This window comes from Xenopus laevis, chromosome 9_10S (assembly GCF_017654675.1).
Source record: "Xenopus laevis strain J_2021 chromosome 9_10S, Xenopus_laevis_v10.1, whole genome shotgun sequence".
Lineage (NCBI taxonomy): Eukaryota > Metazoa > Chordata > Amphibia > Anura > Pipidae > Xenopus > Xenopus laevis.
The window spans coordinates 89,421,239-89,437,301 of record NC_054388.1 but is presented as its reverse complement, the minus strand read 5'-3'; the positions used below and the strand labels follow the sequence as shown (position 1 = coordinate 89,437,301).

At 39.5% G+C, this 16,063-nt stretch overlaps 1 protein-coding gene across 2 annotated transcripts in view; it reads right to left on the bottom strand.

Moving 5' to 3' along the window:
- xylt1.S (xylosyltransferase I S homeolog) overlaps positions 1 to 16,063 on the bottom strand; it is a 196,852-nt gene that overhangs the window by 73,844 nt on the left and 106,945 nt on the right. The window lies entirely within an intron of this gene.

Genomic DNA, 16,063 nt, shown 5'->3' with positions numbered 1-16,063 from the left:
CAAACCATTTTTATTAAAATCCCCTACCCTAAATAGACCCCCTCCCTGCTCCCCCCCAGCCTGGGTGTTATACTGGGTAAATGGCCCAAACTTGTTACTTACCCCTTGTTGCAGATTCAGGGCATCGGAGTTCACAGACGGCACAGACAATACAATGGGGGACATTCCATTCTTGCAGGTGAAATGGGTATAACAATGAAAAAGAATACAAATTGTGCCACTATTTATGGCTGTTACTAACTAAGATTCCTCACTTATATTTTACCCTTTTTCAGATTCTACATTGAGTTTCCTGTCATGCATAGGAGAAGACTTAAAGGAGAACTAAACCTTAAAAATCAGTATTGGGTAAAAATGCTGTTTTTTACATACTGAACCAGTCCAAAGTTTCAGAATATTAATAACAGTAATGATTGAGGCCTTAGAAGTTGTGCACAGGAGCTCACCATCTTAGATTTTGTTAGGAGTTGCCAGTGACACTGCACTTCATCATTTGTAACATTGTAGGTATTTGTGTCCTACAATGTCCCTCTATTGTAGGACACAAATACTTACAATGTTACAAACAATGATGTTTATAATTACAAAGCATTATTTGTTTCTTTAATGTTACAGGAAGGTTGTTTCTCTTGTCATTTCATTAACTGACTGTGCATTGGCTGTATAATGATACCCTTAGGCTGGGGATACACGCCCAGCCAATTACTATATGGGAGTGATATTATGGCATTTTTTGATTCCTCTTATTTTGTTTCAGGCTTTTTACCCACAATATGAGCTATAATAGAGTGAATAGAAGGTAGGCCCTTTACTGTCATTCGTACCACCAAGCAGAAATTCCCCTGGAATTCGAGGATACTTACAGTAAATCTGTCGATCCACTTTGTGTAAAAAAAATACCCTACTGAATGCATTTATGTTGGTCCATGGTGCGCCTAACGCCTTCTCCATTCATTGGTGTATGGGCAATATATTGGTTGACTGGTTTTGCTGAGTAAGTATGCCAACGAGGGGACAGAAAGTGTGCGTGCCAGACGGTACCTCATACTACTAATCCTGGTGAGCATGAAGCAATATGGCCAACGGCTGAGAACCAGTAATGTCATGGGAATGTGAAAGTGACTTGGAAAGTAACATACACAAACAATGCCCCTGTACACCGAGCAGTGGCTTACTCGCAATGCAGAGGTAGATGTGGCCAACTACATTGAGGCAGATGGACTCAGTGTGGTTGTTTGCCAGTAGGCACTGTGCATTGACAGTCTCCGGAGCATTATGGAGGGGTTTCTTCTGCTTCTTAGGTGGCTACAACTCTGCAGGAATGGGCGATATATCAAGTTAGCAGTTGCTTAATACGGTTGACATATTGTCTCTATGTGGGTACTGAGTTCCCATTCGGAACTCGGAATGGAAATAGGTGGCGATGCCCCTAAGACAAGTTTTAATTCTATATTTACCTTTCTGGTCTGTTTTAATTGTCACTAGGGATCCACACCACGGGATTGGGCACACCAATGGGGGAATGTATAAGAGACTGAACGATTTTTATGTTGGGCTTGGAACCGATGTGGTTATGTGTATATTTCACTTCCTGGCACTAGACATGTCATCACGTATGTTGTATACTCTGGGGTATGCCATCATGGGTAGTTGTTGGCGCCACTAGGGCCATTATGATGGGAATTTGTTTGGTGTGTGTTGCACTTCCTGATGACGGTGAGTTAATAGCCAAAACATTGAAGTAAACTACAATTTGTTTGGCACTATGAAAAGTCCTGTGAGAGAGGTTGTTGGATTGATTGGATCTCCTAGCTACTCTGAAGGGCTTTAAAGGGCATGTAAAGTCTAAAATAGAATAAGGCTAAAAATGCTGTATTTTGTATACTAAATATAAACATTAACTTACTGCACTACAAACCTAATCAAACAAATAATTTATGCTTTCAACGTTGGCTACAGGGGGTCACCATCTTGTAACTTTGTTCATAAGTATGATTGTTTCCCTGCTCAGCAGTTAGGGACCATCTGACAATTCCTATCCACAGCAGTAAATAAAGCGAGAATTTCACTGCATACAGTCAGGTTTCTTATAAAACGGTAGACATTTTTTAATTAAAGTATATTGGAGATAGGTTTCTTTTTCATTAAAGAAAGTAAAAACGGGATTTTATTTTTTTTGGCTTTACATGCCCTTTATGGATCATCTTAAGCATTTTAGCCAGGTATGTTTGGGTTCCTAAAAACATGGTGGGCAAGAAGTCCAAAATTAACCAGTGTGCATCTGTTCTAAACCAGAAGCCAACATGATCAAAATAAACAAATCTCTTGACTTGATTTGTGTAAGCTGTACATATCAGAATAACATAGCAATCGTATAACCAGGCTGCTGAACACAGCGATGCAATTTATACCAAATGTAACAGCTGCATTTAAAACATATGAAAATTAAAAATAAAGTTATAAAAAAAAATAATAAACAGAACATTGTTTTTCTAGTGGTGCACTGGTTTTATCATATACAACTATATTTGTTTTGCTATAAAAGAAGCACAACTTGGATTAGAACTGAACAGATTGCTTTATATTGTGCAGACATAACAGTAGAACATGGGGGGGGAGACAACAAATACAGCCTTTCTTAGTTATCCGCAGCCTTTTTTATCACATCACTGAGAAAGACATGCAAAGCGTTATTACAATGTGACACTTAAACTTAACTGCACTGACAGTTCTGCTCCCCTGCTGCTTTCTGTGTATTTATAAACGTGTTATGGATTTAAATGCAGCCGATATGCTCACTTACATCAAGCGAATGTACTGTATGTACCATGTACTGTTATACAATATATCATCAACCAGTGAAATTAGCAACGATTTCACCACATAAAGTGTATTTATACACATATTCCTCATTCTAAAAGAGAATGAAATCAGACAACAAAAAAATTTGCACCCTTTATTTCCCATCTCGGAAACCGGTGTGCAACAGAATTTCATAATCAGCCCTGTAGCATCAGTTGTTATGAGTGATGTAACTCAATTTTCTATTTGATTTCCTGTGACCTTTAAAGGGGAACTATCGCAAAATTTTAAATTTAATATAGGCTTCCTCATACTGAAGTAAGATGAATGATCCAATATATCCTATAGGGAGGGGGGCTTCCTTTCCTAGTAGATGTATTAGAGCTTACTCAAATAACTGATTCCAATGCAAAATGTAACAAAATAACTGTCTTTTGCACAAATTCTGCATGTAGAGAGACAGGATTTCTGGTGATTTAAATAGACTGAGCTTTAATATATCTTCTAGGCAACAGGAGCCCCCTATAATATATATTGGATCATTCATCTGACACCCAACTCCGGCATAAAGACAGAATGAAGAGAAACAGATGCTGAGAGAGGAATAGTAAAGATAAATTTGATAATTTCAGAAATTTTAATTGGTTGTATTTAGAAAGTTTCTTATTTCATTATGCTGAAGCTTATATTACATTTTTATTATTGTGATAGTTCCCCTTTAAGATGAGCTTCTCATCAGCTGCCCAGAGCTCACTGAGCATGTGCAGCATCACTGCCACTTAAAAGGTGGCCTAACAAGATCCAAGATGGCGAGCTGCTTTGGGCCGATTTAAAATTCTCAACCATTAAAGGGCTGTTAAACCTCTCTGCTGGTACAGTCAATTCCGCATATAAAATATAGCTTTTCTAGCCACGTTTGTTTTAGTCTTTAGTTCTCCATTAAAACACCTCTCCATTAAACTGAATGCATGAACTACATTTTTAGAGTCACACGGCCTCTCATAAACCTGCTGACTATGCCTTATAACAGGCACAACACTTTGTCATACATTTATACCTATGCTGGTCTCTAGATCTTGAGAAATTATTAATTTCAACAACCCTTTCTGCCAACTTACAAACTCCTGGATCAGTGTCGGACTGGCCCACCGGGATACCAGGAAAACTCCTGGTGGGCCCAGGTGTCAGTGGCCCCTCATGCTGATAAACATTTGGCCTATTTCACGGTCATTCCCTATTTCTATGAGAACAAAGAGGCAAAATAGTTTGAATAATAGATTATATTATGTAAATAAAAGACACCAGGAGAATAGAGGTTGAGTGAGGAGAGAAAGAATAATAGTACTCAGAGTGGGCCCCTGGTCTAAGGTTTTTGGGTGGGCCCCTGGTGTGCCAGTCCGACACTGTCCTGGATATATCCGAACGCAGCCAAATCATACAAACCTACTGGGAGCGTTGTTAATGATGATGCCTATTCCTGAGGCATCCAGGGAATTAAGCAAGAGGCACATTTATAACCACTGGGCAAATTGTACGTGAGCAGTAACAAGTGGCGACCAATGAAATGGTTGCTTCCATTGTTCTACCTGCAGGCTGGCTGAAAATATATAATCACTGATTGGTTGTTATGGTTTACTGCCCAGGTATAAATATACCCAGTGATTATAAATGAGCCCTGAGTTTTACATCAGAGCGAAAAAAGGAGAATATCAGTCTGGGCTGCAAGACCCTGAAATGTCCCAGAAAACTGATAAATCCCCCTAGTTCTCTGCTTTGAGGTACAAGCTGGCAGGTGGCTACTGGAGAGCTCAAGAAACCAATTATACCCAGCTAAATCATAGCCTACATTTATACAAGCAAGACAGAATGGGCACTTTGAAAAATGGAATTTTGTGAATGTTTTTCTAGAGCAAACAGTTGTGCATTTGTCAGCGGCACTTCGCTCACAAACGAGGGCAGTTGTAGATGCAGAAAGGCGCCACATGTCACGTTTGTACATAAAGCTCAAACAGGAATTACCAGGTATTCATAATTCAGCAGGTGAACAGTAACGGCAGCAAGCAAAATACAAAGGACGTTTGTGTGTTGTAACAAGTGCTGACTGTGTGAGGCTTTGCCTTTATCGCACACTAACGCTTCGGAATGTCTTATAGACACACGTGGGGGCACCCCTCTTGGTTTGCTCCATATTTGCCTCTTAGTTTATCCATTTATAGATTATAACAGCCTTTACAGACATTTTCGCAAGTGGTACAGCATGCCCATTCATACAAAAACAACATTTCCCTTGAACTGCTGGAGATCAGGGACACTTTAGGTTTATGTTAGATATCATGCATCATTTCCTACTGTTGTCCATTTGCAGCCTGAACATGCAAGCTAAGGGGAACTGCATTTGATCTTGATTTAAGTTCCACTGCTCTCGCAGCCACTATGTACTGACCTTTATCTCCAAACTCATTTAAAAGATGATTCCGAGTTTCCAAATGACCTGCAGCTGAATTGAAATAAAAAAGTGGAAACATTGCGGAGACACATTTTTCACTTGGGTGACTTTGCTAACTCAAGGAAAAAAAAAAAAGAATGTTGTGACACAGGAGCTAAAACATATCAGTCTTTGGGTGCATATAATAAAAGATCCCTGACCCCCCATATGATGTGGGGAGCTAAAAACATTCGTGCAGTATATAATGAGATGTGTGCCAGTAGGACACCTGACTAATGTAATAACACACTGATATCAAGTCGTTGGCGCTAAGTTTGTTCTTGTTAGGGCAGGGACACGTCAGATTTGGGGAAATTAGTCACTTTGGGCGACTTCGGAAAACCGAAGTGCTCCGAGTGCCATCCCGCCGGCGATATTCATTCTAACCAGCGGGAAGGCAGGGGAAAGCAGTTTGGAGTGATAAGTCACCCCGAAGAAGAGGAGATTTGTCGACGGGCTACTTATCTCCCTGAATCTGACATGCTGTCTCTGCCCTAAGAGTGTAGTCTGGGATGCTGGGAGTTGTAGCTAGAAGGTTGAAAAATATCTATTATAGCTCAGGAAAATACATTTAGAGTATTGTTTTCTCTCTTAATGAACTGATATCTAAGCCTTACACCTTGGAGGACTCATTTACATCTGCAAGTGCAGTAGGGTTGCCACTTTTTTTTCGATAATGGGCAGAGGGGCAGGCCGGTGACATAGGGGGGTGGGCCGATGACATAGGGAGATGGGCCAGTGATGTTGGGGATGGGCCCGTGACGTTGGGGGCAGGGAGGGTGATGTCAGGGGTGACGACTGATGGCGGTCCTTCCAAAAATCGGGTTGTCCGGGTGAAATCCGGACAGGTGTCAACTCTAAAATGCAGTGAGCACCCTGTTTTTTACCCATAATGCAGTTTTTTTTCTCCCCACAATTCCAGCATCATTGTGGTCTTAAGAGAGTGGCATGCGATTGATGCGTGCGCCCAGGATTGGGAGTGGCACAAGAATGATGAGGCAGGTATCCCGCCTAAAGTCTGCAGAATTATTTTCTCCTCTAGAATTTGTAAGACCACATAAATAAAAAGAAATTTCTCCTCACAATCTCCCTGTTTATCATTCTTCAACACTCCATGCCACAAAATAAAGACTGAGATTAGAGTTTAGGCGTTATCTTAATATTTCTATTCAGAGTGCAGGCCAAAGCGAACATCATTTTTTTTTCCATTAAGATAAAACATTTTGCCATTATAGATTTGCCTGGATTAACTTGATCATGATTGCCAAACATACACAACATATATATCTTTTTGGTATTCAGAGAGAGCAGAGTGGACAAGCTGGATGCAGATTAATTGTTCGGATGAAGCCTAACTTTTTTCAGTTCTTATGTAGATCCCATTCAGACCTTATGTCAGACACCGGCAGGATTATAATCTACAATCAAGCTTTCTATTGCACTAATATTTTATTCTACAAATTACAAAAGAAATTGAACACTAACAAATAGCAGAGTCTTTTCTTGGCTGGGCCTGCCACACATTGCTACTTCAGCTGCACTAGCCAACATAACTGAAATATATTCCACAACACACTTTAGGGATTGGATTTCTATTAAACCAGTCTGTACAGACAGAGCACAGTGTACTGGGGAGACGGAGATACTGAACAAGGATAAATGATAGGAAACTGCTTGAAATGTAAAATAACTCTAGTTCTCTATCACTATGCACTAATGCAGCCACAAGGTGAATGTTGCCTTCCCAAATGTGCATACATTTTTACCACCTCAAACCAGGTACATACTCAATGGCAACCACATTTGTGAGAACAGATTTAATAAATAGGACAGAAAACAGCCAATAGGGAGGGCCACTGCTTAAACAAGGATTCAGATTTAAAGAGGAAACTCCCCCCAAATTCTGAGTAAATTTCTGTAAATTCTGAGTAGATCTGAGTAATTAAACATTGTTATTTTCTTATCATTATCTGGCCCACTCCCGTCTGGAAATCAAAATGTTATGGTTGCTGGGGTCATTGATCATATATAACATTACTCCTTGCAGTAATATGACCATGTAATAAAAAGAACAGATATAACAGAAGTTTTTGCATTTTCCTATGTGAATATGTTTCCATTGGCTTAGGGTGTTATGGGATAGTCTTAGCCTATAAAAAAGTTGGGATCCCATAACTGTCTGGACTCCACTCAACTTAGAGTATGGATTCCTGAAGAGCCTGGGACAGGAGGCCTCACTAGTAAAGATGCCAGGACTCCACAGTGGAAATGAAGGAAAGTGACCCCCATTAATTAAGGCTTCTGGTTAGTGGCAGGTTAGCTCCTGTTAAAGCACATTCTAGGAGGGTCAAATACATAATGTGAGCTACTAAGAGTAGTTCCGTTTGATTATAGTGTGGGGTAGTTCAAAGGCCAAAACCCACCTGACTGTAGGGAGTCCAACTGCAGCTGGATTATGGAACCCCCTCGGGTTTAATGTATCTATATATATATATATATATATATATATATATATATATATATATATATATACACACATTGCAGGACATCACTTAGCTTGTAAAATAGTAAGATATACAGGTATGTGATCTGTTATGGAAACCCATTATATAGAGAGCTCAGACGAAAAGGCTGTCTCCCTTAGACTAAATTATAATCAAATAATCCAAATTTTTCTTAGTATTTTCTTTTTCTCTATCATGATAAAACAGTACCTTGTACATGACTAACTATGAGATAATTAATCCTCATTGAAAGCAGAACCAGGCTATTGGGTGTATTTAATATTTACATGATTTTCTAGCAGACCTAAGGTATGAAGATCCAAATTGTGGAAAGATCTGTTATCCAGAAAACCCCAGCTCTTGAGTATTCTGGATAACAGGTCCCATACCTGTATGACAATAGGGACATAGCGCCAAACTCTTGCTGTTCCAGGGATCCTGGGGACAATATATACACATGCATCTCCCATTTCATTGTAATTGTCTTTTCTTAAATATTGCTGTGCCGTTTACTGCCGACATACATAAATACTCCGGTTTTAACAAAACTATTATTCTTCCTGTCCTTGTTCTCTTTGATTCTGATCCCTTTACAGCTCTGCTGCACTCATGGTTTGCCTAAATCTGTTACACTTACAGTATAAATAAAGGGCAGAATCAAGGTGGCTCTTTGGCTCTTGATCAGTGGGTTAAAGTCACATAATCCAAGCTGAAATCAGAAGAGACCTTGAGTGCGGGGAAACAAAACTGCACACCTATTTGCTTCTAAAATCACTAGCTTTATAAAACCTACAGATAATATTTACAAGTGCAAATAACAGGTCCCCCTGCACGATTGCTCCCCTGATTCTCTAAATAAGAAGTGAACTTTTCGCAATGCCAAGTTTGCTCCAGCTCTAGTAACTAGCAATTAATCAACTAATAACATGTATTGGTCTGATGCTTACACTCAAACATTTCATTCACTGCATTAGTTTAAGAGACCAAGAAAAAAAACTATTATTACATTACAGGGAACCCCCCCCCCCCCGTTAAATGGCCGCTATAGCTTCAAATTTGTTGCAACACTCTGCTTATAACAGGATGTATTACCTTTAATGTTGAACTTTTATACAGAATCTTTCAGAAAGAAACACAAGAGAAAATAAAAACAATGAGGGTATAGTGGTCCTTTGAGAAACCAGTAATAAAGGTATGGAATACGTCATCCAGAAACCCTTTATCCATTAGCTCAGAATTACAGAAAGGCCATCTCCCACAGACTCCATTTTATCCAAATAACCCACATTTTTAAAAATGATTTATTTTTTCTCTGTAATAATAATAAAACAGTACCTTGTACTTGATCCCAGTTAAGATATAATTAATCCTTACTGGAGGCAAAACCAGCCTATTGGGTTTATTTAATGTTTACACGATTTTATAGTAGACTTAAGACATGAAAGTATCCAAATTATGGAAATATCCGTTATCCAGAAAACTAAGCCATTCTGGATAACAGGTCCTATACCTGTACCAAAATACAATAAAACTCTTACATCTACAGAATTTGATTAAAATTTCTATTTTCTGTGTATAGGTAGCTTGTATTGTAGATTACTGGAAATGGTCATCAAGGTCAGAGTTATTTTTATTCCCAGTTTACTTACAGGAACAAAAACAACTTCCTTCTTCAGTAAATAATAACCTCTCTGCTATTTAAATTACAGGTCTTTTCCCAGCATAAAAATACTGTCTTTTCTCCATCAAAATGTTTGGTGTTACCACATTTTGGATCCGAGCAATCCCGGGCGGGTATATTGGGGTAAATCAATGATGTCAAGGGGCAGAACAGTATCATAAATGGGAGGAGCAATGGTGTAAAGGAGCAGAGTGATGACATCAATGGTCAGACGATTGGTGGATTCTGGGGGGAGGGTGGTAGGACGATGGAGAAAATGAGACTGAGCAGTAATTGGGGCATATCAGAGGGTATTACAAATTTACCAGCAAGTACATCAACAGTATATTTGTAGTACCTGCCTTGGTTATTATTTTACGCCTAGGTTAGTGCATGGACACTGGATAGAGACGTGCGTCTTTCTATGTGAACACACTGAAGCATGATATTGTTGAAGTTAGGCTGGTCTGTCAAGCGTAGGGGAACATTAGGTGACTCACAAGCTGCCGAAACACAAAATGATGTCAGTAGTAGGCAGCAAGGTTATATTTCGCTCACAGAAGCGTGCCTGCCTAGATACATATAAAATGCATTTCAATTCTAGCTGAATATATGTTGTTGCAGTACTTAAGGAGAGAACTGTAGCTTTTCTAGGTCATAAAAACACAAGATTTGATTTAACATATTTTTATGACTGTCTGGACTATACAAAATGGAACAGTTTGCAGTCATTCGGCTATGGATTTTATTTTAAATGCTAGTCCTGCTTTCCTTTTAATGGAGCCAGAAAGTTATTTTCCATGTCTAAATATGATCTAGAAACACCTATGAAAAATCGTGTTTTCTGCTTATTCCCAATAAACATTGTACTGTTATATGCTAACGGGGATATACAATAATGGTTACTGAACAGAAAGGGATACCTTCAACATAGACCCATCATTCATTATGTTAACCTTTATGTACTTACTGAAATAAGTACAAGACAGACTGAGAACTAATGTTAAGATGTCCTCACCTGCTAAAATGGCCTTAGGCACATGCATAAAGTGGCCACCTACAGGCCAAGGCCTCGACTGCTACATGTTGGCCAGGCAGATATTAATGCTATTTGACCATACACATGGAAGACCACATTGCACTATACCAACAGATCATCAGGAGAAGCTCTGGTCTCAGTTTTGGATCAATTAATAACAAACACAAACACCAAACTGATGTGATCCCTCTAGACCAGGGATCCCCAACCTTTAGAACCCATAAACAACATTCAGAAGTAAGGAGTTGGGAAGCAACATTAGCATGAAAAATGTTTCTGGGGTGCCAAATAAGGGCTGTGATTGGCCATTTAGTAGCCCCTATGTGGATTGTCAACCTCCATTGAGGCTCTGTTTGGCAGTGTACCTGTTTTTTATGCAGCCAAAACTTGCCTCTAAGATTGGAATTCAAAAATAAGCACCTGCTTTGAGGCCACTGGGAGCAACACCCAAGGGGTTGGAGAGCAACATGTTGCTCACAAGATACTGATTGGGGAATACTGCTCTAGACCATTGGTTGTTAAACTTTTCCAATTCAAGCTCATGCTGAAGTAGCCTTTTTCTATATGAAGCAAGAAAACGCCAAATTGGTTGTAATAAAATTCCACTTCCAAATATGACAAAATAAATATATGAAGTATAGCAAGCATTCATGTGCCTTGCACTTGCCCATTTTCAGATTTTTACCTGAATTTTTAGAATGCTTTATCAAGGGTAACTCTAAGCCTTGTCAGGACATATTGCAGTATAGCTGTATAACAGTAAGAAAGAGAAGCAATCTATTTATTATTTTGTTCTTGCACTACTCTTCCTGGTCTAAACTTGTTGCCATAATAGCTGCCATTGGAGCCAAAGAGATCAGTCATTGAAAGTCAGTAGTTTGCACCAAAATTCTTTGCTAACCCTACCAATGAAAAGCAAAAAAGTTGCACTACAAGTCCTCAAAAGCAACTGAAGCAGGGATCGTGATAAGGGAATGTGGGCCTAGGTGGATCAGGGATGTGATTAGGGAAGAACCAAATGCACCCAGATTCCTTTAGATCTGGGATGAAGTCTCTGAGACAGTAACATCAGCCTTTTAGGGGAGGCAAATGAACTTCTGCTGAGAAAAGATAGGTTAGATCCCAACAAGTGCAGCTGCATTTATTTATTATCTGTTATTTATATAGTACCAACACATTTATACATCCAATAACCATATCACATTCACACAATATGTTCAATTTAATCAGGAGCCAATTAACTTGCCTGTATGTTTTTGGAGTGCTGGAGGACAACATAGCACCCAAAGGAAACCCAAACAGACAGGGGGAGAACATATAAACTCCTCACAGATAGCACCCTGGCTGGGATTGTAAAGCAATAAATCCAGCAGCACTCCGATATGGGATTCAATTGTTTATTCGTACCATTAGCAAACCGACGTTTCGGGCTATTCCAGCCCTTTTCTATTCCTAGCTTTTAAAATGCATATACTGCGTGTGGGATATTAACGAAAAAGCAAACAGCTTGTTCCATTGGCACAATTCATGCCAGACCATGCTGCTATCTTAATGCTGTTGATATTGTTATAGTCTTGGTTATTCAGTAATTAGTAGATTCACAGTAAATTTACTACAACAGAAAAAGTCTATAGAGCATCCAATTGATGTGGTGTTTAGTCTGCAAAAGCATTCCTTCTGAAATGCCAGGGTGAGACTGTTTATGGCCTTTCATAACATTTCTGCTATGTCGGCTAATGGATTAAATGTCTGCAGATAAATGTGAGCTGAGAACGTGACTAAAATATATCACATTACAAAAAAAGATGGAACAAAATTCTGTAACCTTTGTAGACTGACTTTTGGAAACTCATGCAGCTGTACTGAAGCTATCATAAAGTTAAAAGGGATATAAACCCCAAAAACAAAATGTTGTCTAATGGAAGAAATGGTCATTTTAACAGCTTTCAGTCATTTCTGAAGAGCAGTGTGCAAAGTCCATTTTTGGGTGCAAATTTCTATCACTATAACCATGAGTTGCATTTAGCATTCGCTAAAGTGGGTCACTTCTGGATCATATGCTCAAATGGATGTTTGCAACCGATTTAGACTATGCACTGGTGTTCTTACTGACACAATCCACTGCGGGAACCGTGTAAATGCTACCAGGTCCAGTGTGGTGTTAGTTACAATAGGTGCAGTTGGGCACCATTCATCAAAAAAGGCAGGATGGGGGCATTGGTAATCATTTGGAAGAGTAGCAGTGTATTACACCCAAATACCTTAATGAATTGTGTCAACCTGCACTCTTCATTCCATCTATTTTAAAGCAATTCTGGGCGTGTTCATAAATAACCTCAATGCAAAGAGTTTGAAATTGCTTCAAAAAGAGAAAGCAAGCATGATCCCAGTGAACAGTGATTTGCCTAAATCCTGTAATTGTATATATCCATTTACATTATCCATTTGGTGTTATCAATTTGTATATTATTATGACTATTTGGACATGTTATAGGGTTGCCACCTGTTCGGTTTTGACCTGGACAGTTCCGTTTTTCTAAGACCTGTTCGGGCTTTTCAGCTTTATGAAACCCGAACAATCTGGCCAATAAAAAACATTTAAATACTAAGATAATCAACTCAACTTCACATGGCTGTTATTATCAAGTACAGTTAATTTCTTATTACAGAAAAAAAGCAAATCATAGTTACATAGTTAAGTTGGGTTGAAAAAATACCAATGTCCAATCAAACAAAAATAAGCAATTGTTTTTCTAAATTAGCATTTCTGTATTTCAGAGCTTTCTTGATAACTGATTTCTGTATAATGGATCCCAAACCATTAAGAAAACTAAATAGAGAGCCATTTTCACTAACACCACTGACATCATTGTTCCTTCCTCTGATGTCATCATGCCCACCCCAACATCACTGCTCAACCCCCAATGCTATCTGCCCCACCCTCTGTTCAGGTTTAGCCTCTGGCAAAGCTGAGTGTGGAAGTTGTACTGGGGGTGCCAAACTGTTGAGGCAGGTGCTTCTCTTAACTTAAAACAGCTCCAGCCCAAGGTAATAATTTACAAGCACCTGCCATCACCTTTCATCTCTTTTGTGCTTAACTATAAAATAAGCAGACCCCGCAGTCACAGGGGGCAGAGGAACAGGGGTCCAGGACTGTGGGATCCGCTTCCTCTATAGCTAATAAGAAAACCCCCTCTTTCCCAGCTGCTCTCTTACCTGCGACGAGGAAGGGGAACTCAAGTCAGCATTGAATGAGCGGAATAGGGGCGGGGAGTAGGTTGAGGCGGAGCAGAGTAAGTGGGTGGGAGGATGGGGATTGTAATGCGCCAGGCCAGTCTTAAGATTTTTTTGCAGGTGGGCCCAGCACACTCTAGTTACGCCACTGTGTGCAGTAGAGTAAACTTTAACTTTTGCTTTAATTTTGTTATCACTCTACTGCACATCAGCCACTAGAGATTCATGGGAAAGAGAGGTGCTCCTACAGTATTACCCTAGACCAGTGCTTTTTTCAGTGAAGAGGAGGACCTGGGGTGTCCGGTTAACAATCAAAATTTCAGAAGCAACCATTTACATTTTGCTCCCCCCCAGGCGATGATCCCTTTCCTTCTCCTTTAATAACCTTTAGAAAACAGGCAAACGTTTGCCCGAAGGAAATATTTGTCACGCCAGCTTCAGAGCATGGAACAGCTTTCGCTCTGTGCTTTCAATATTTCATATAATCATGTTTATCTCTAGATATCTCACACCAGACTGTTTTCTTGGCAAGGGAGAATAAAAAACAATAGGAAAATAAATAAAAAGAAATAGATTTGCAGAAAGTAATTCCTGTCGATAAGAGCAGATGTGACTGCCTCAGTAAGACTTTATGACAAGCACCCTCCATGGAATTGTTTATCATGATTGATATCCCCATTTAGCGTCTGTGTAGCTTTGAACCAGTGTGCATCTGTAGCTGAATGCAAGGGAATTACATAGAGGATGACATCTCAGTGGAAGCCACAGCTCTATACACAAACATAATAAATGAATCTGTTAACCTAATGCGTAAATATTTAAAGTGCAAGCATCGTCAGGAAACAGACCGCAGATCTTTTTTTTCTCTGCCATGAGGCTTTATAAATCCTGGAATATTGAACACCTGGATGATGTTTGACTGCAATGGCGATAAATGCCATCGATGGGGAATTGTGTGGCACGCACAAGCCAAGCTGAATAGTCTGACCCAGTGGGTGTTAGCTCCCTGCCTTTGCAAGGCCTCATATTTTACATTTGGACTGGCCTGTTGGGGTACTGGGATTTTTCTTGAAGCATAGAGCATTAACTCTTTCCCCATTCCAGGTTCTGCTTGTGCCGCTGTGAGAAAGATAGGGTTATCTTAGCAGAGAAATGACAAAGGCCAAATTCATTGCCACAGATTTTAGTGAACTGGCATTTAGAGGGCAAGCACCATGGTTATATTAATGTCAGCATGCACAATGAACATGGGCTTAACAGTGTGTTTCTAAAGCAAGAAAAAACATTCAAGGCCAAGGGCACATTGGCATATGGTCCACTTCTCTCTGCTGATGCCATGCCTGGCAGATCTGTTTTTTTCTGCATACAAAACACAGGCGGTGAGAAGCCAACCATATGTCTAGTGTGCCCTTGGTCTAGGGTTGGTGGGTGCTCCAGTCCAATACTAGTCAAGGAAATGTTTCCAAATCAGCCATAGTTCCAAGATTATACTCCATACATAAAGATGTCAACCCCAAATATTAAGTGCCCTTCTACCTGGGCTTTCAGTGGTATCTAGGAGAACCCATCCCTAACTTCAGGCTGAGCCCCCTTTCACTGTCCCCCAGGAGGGACAAAACCCCCACGGTTTGTGAACTAGAGGTCTAATCCCATGTAGTGAGCTTTGAGGTATCATCTGAATGTTGCCTCAACAAGAGGCATGTCTAGACTTCTGTGCATTGTAACAAATCAGAGAAAGAATATTATATCAATAAAATATAATACTGTGTGTCACATCTACTTCAGGGTGCTGTGACTTTAACAAACCTTTCTTTTTTTTTTGGCCCCTGTATTGGTGTTGGCTAGTGATCACTATTTCATAGTTTTACTCGCTCAGCAGATTTTGGACCTCCCAAAGCTTATTAATAATAACATATTATATACATATTTAAATATAACATGGTCCATGGACATGGACATTGTACTTTTCTTTAAAAGCTACATTTAAAAAAACATTTGTTCAAATACCCAGTCAATTGCAACTAGGCCACCAGATTCCCAGTTCAATGAGAAAACATAATGTGCATGAAGACCTATTAATATCCATGCCCCTGAATACACTTTTAATATTGCTGATATTGAATTAACTTAATGCAAATTATCACTGGACTTAACAGCCTGAAAAGTTCCATGGGGGATTGTTCAAAATGTAAACTCTATTAATGCAATTTATGGTTTCAACTGCGGTATATTTGCATTGAATTTCATTTCTATAAGGCCTTCTGAGCCAACAAAAGAAATTAATTTCCAGGTGAACTTTATTGATGGGATGACATATTTCACAAAAAATGGCTCTAAAT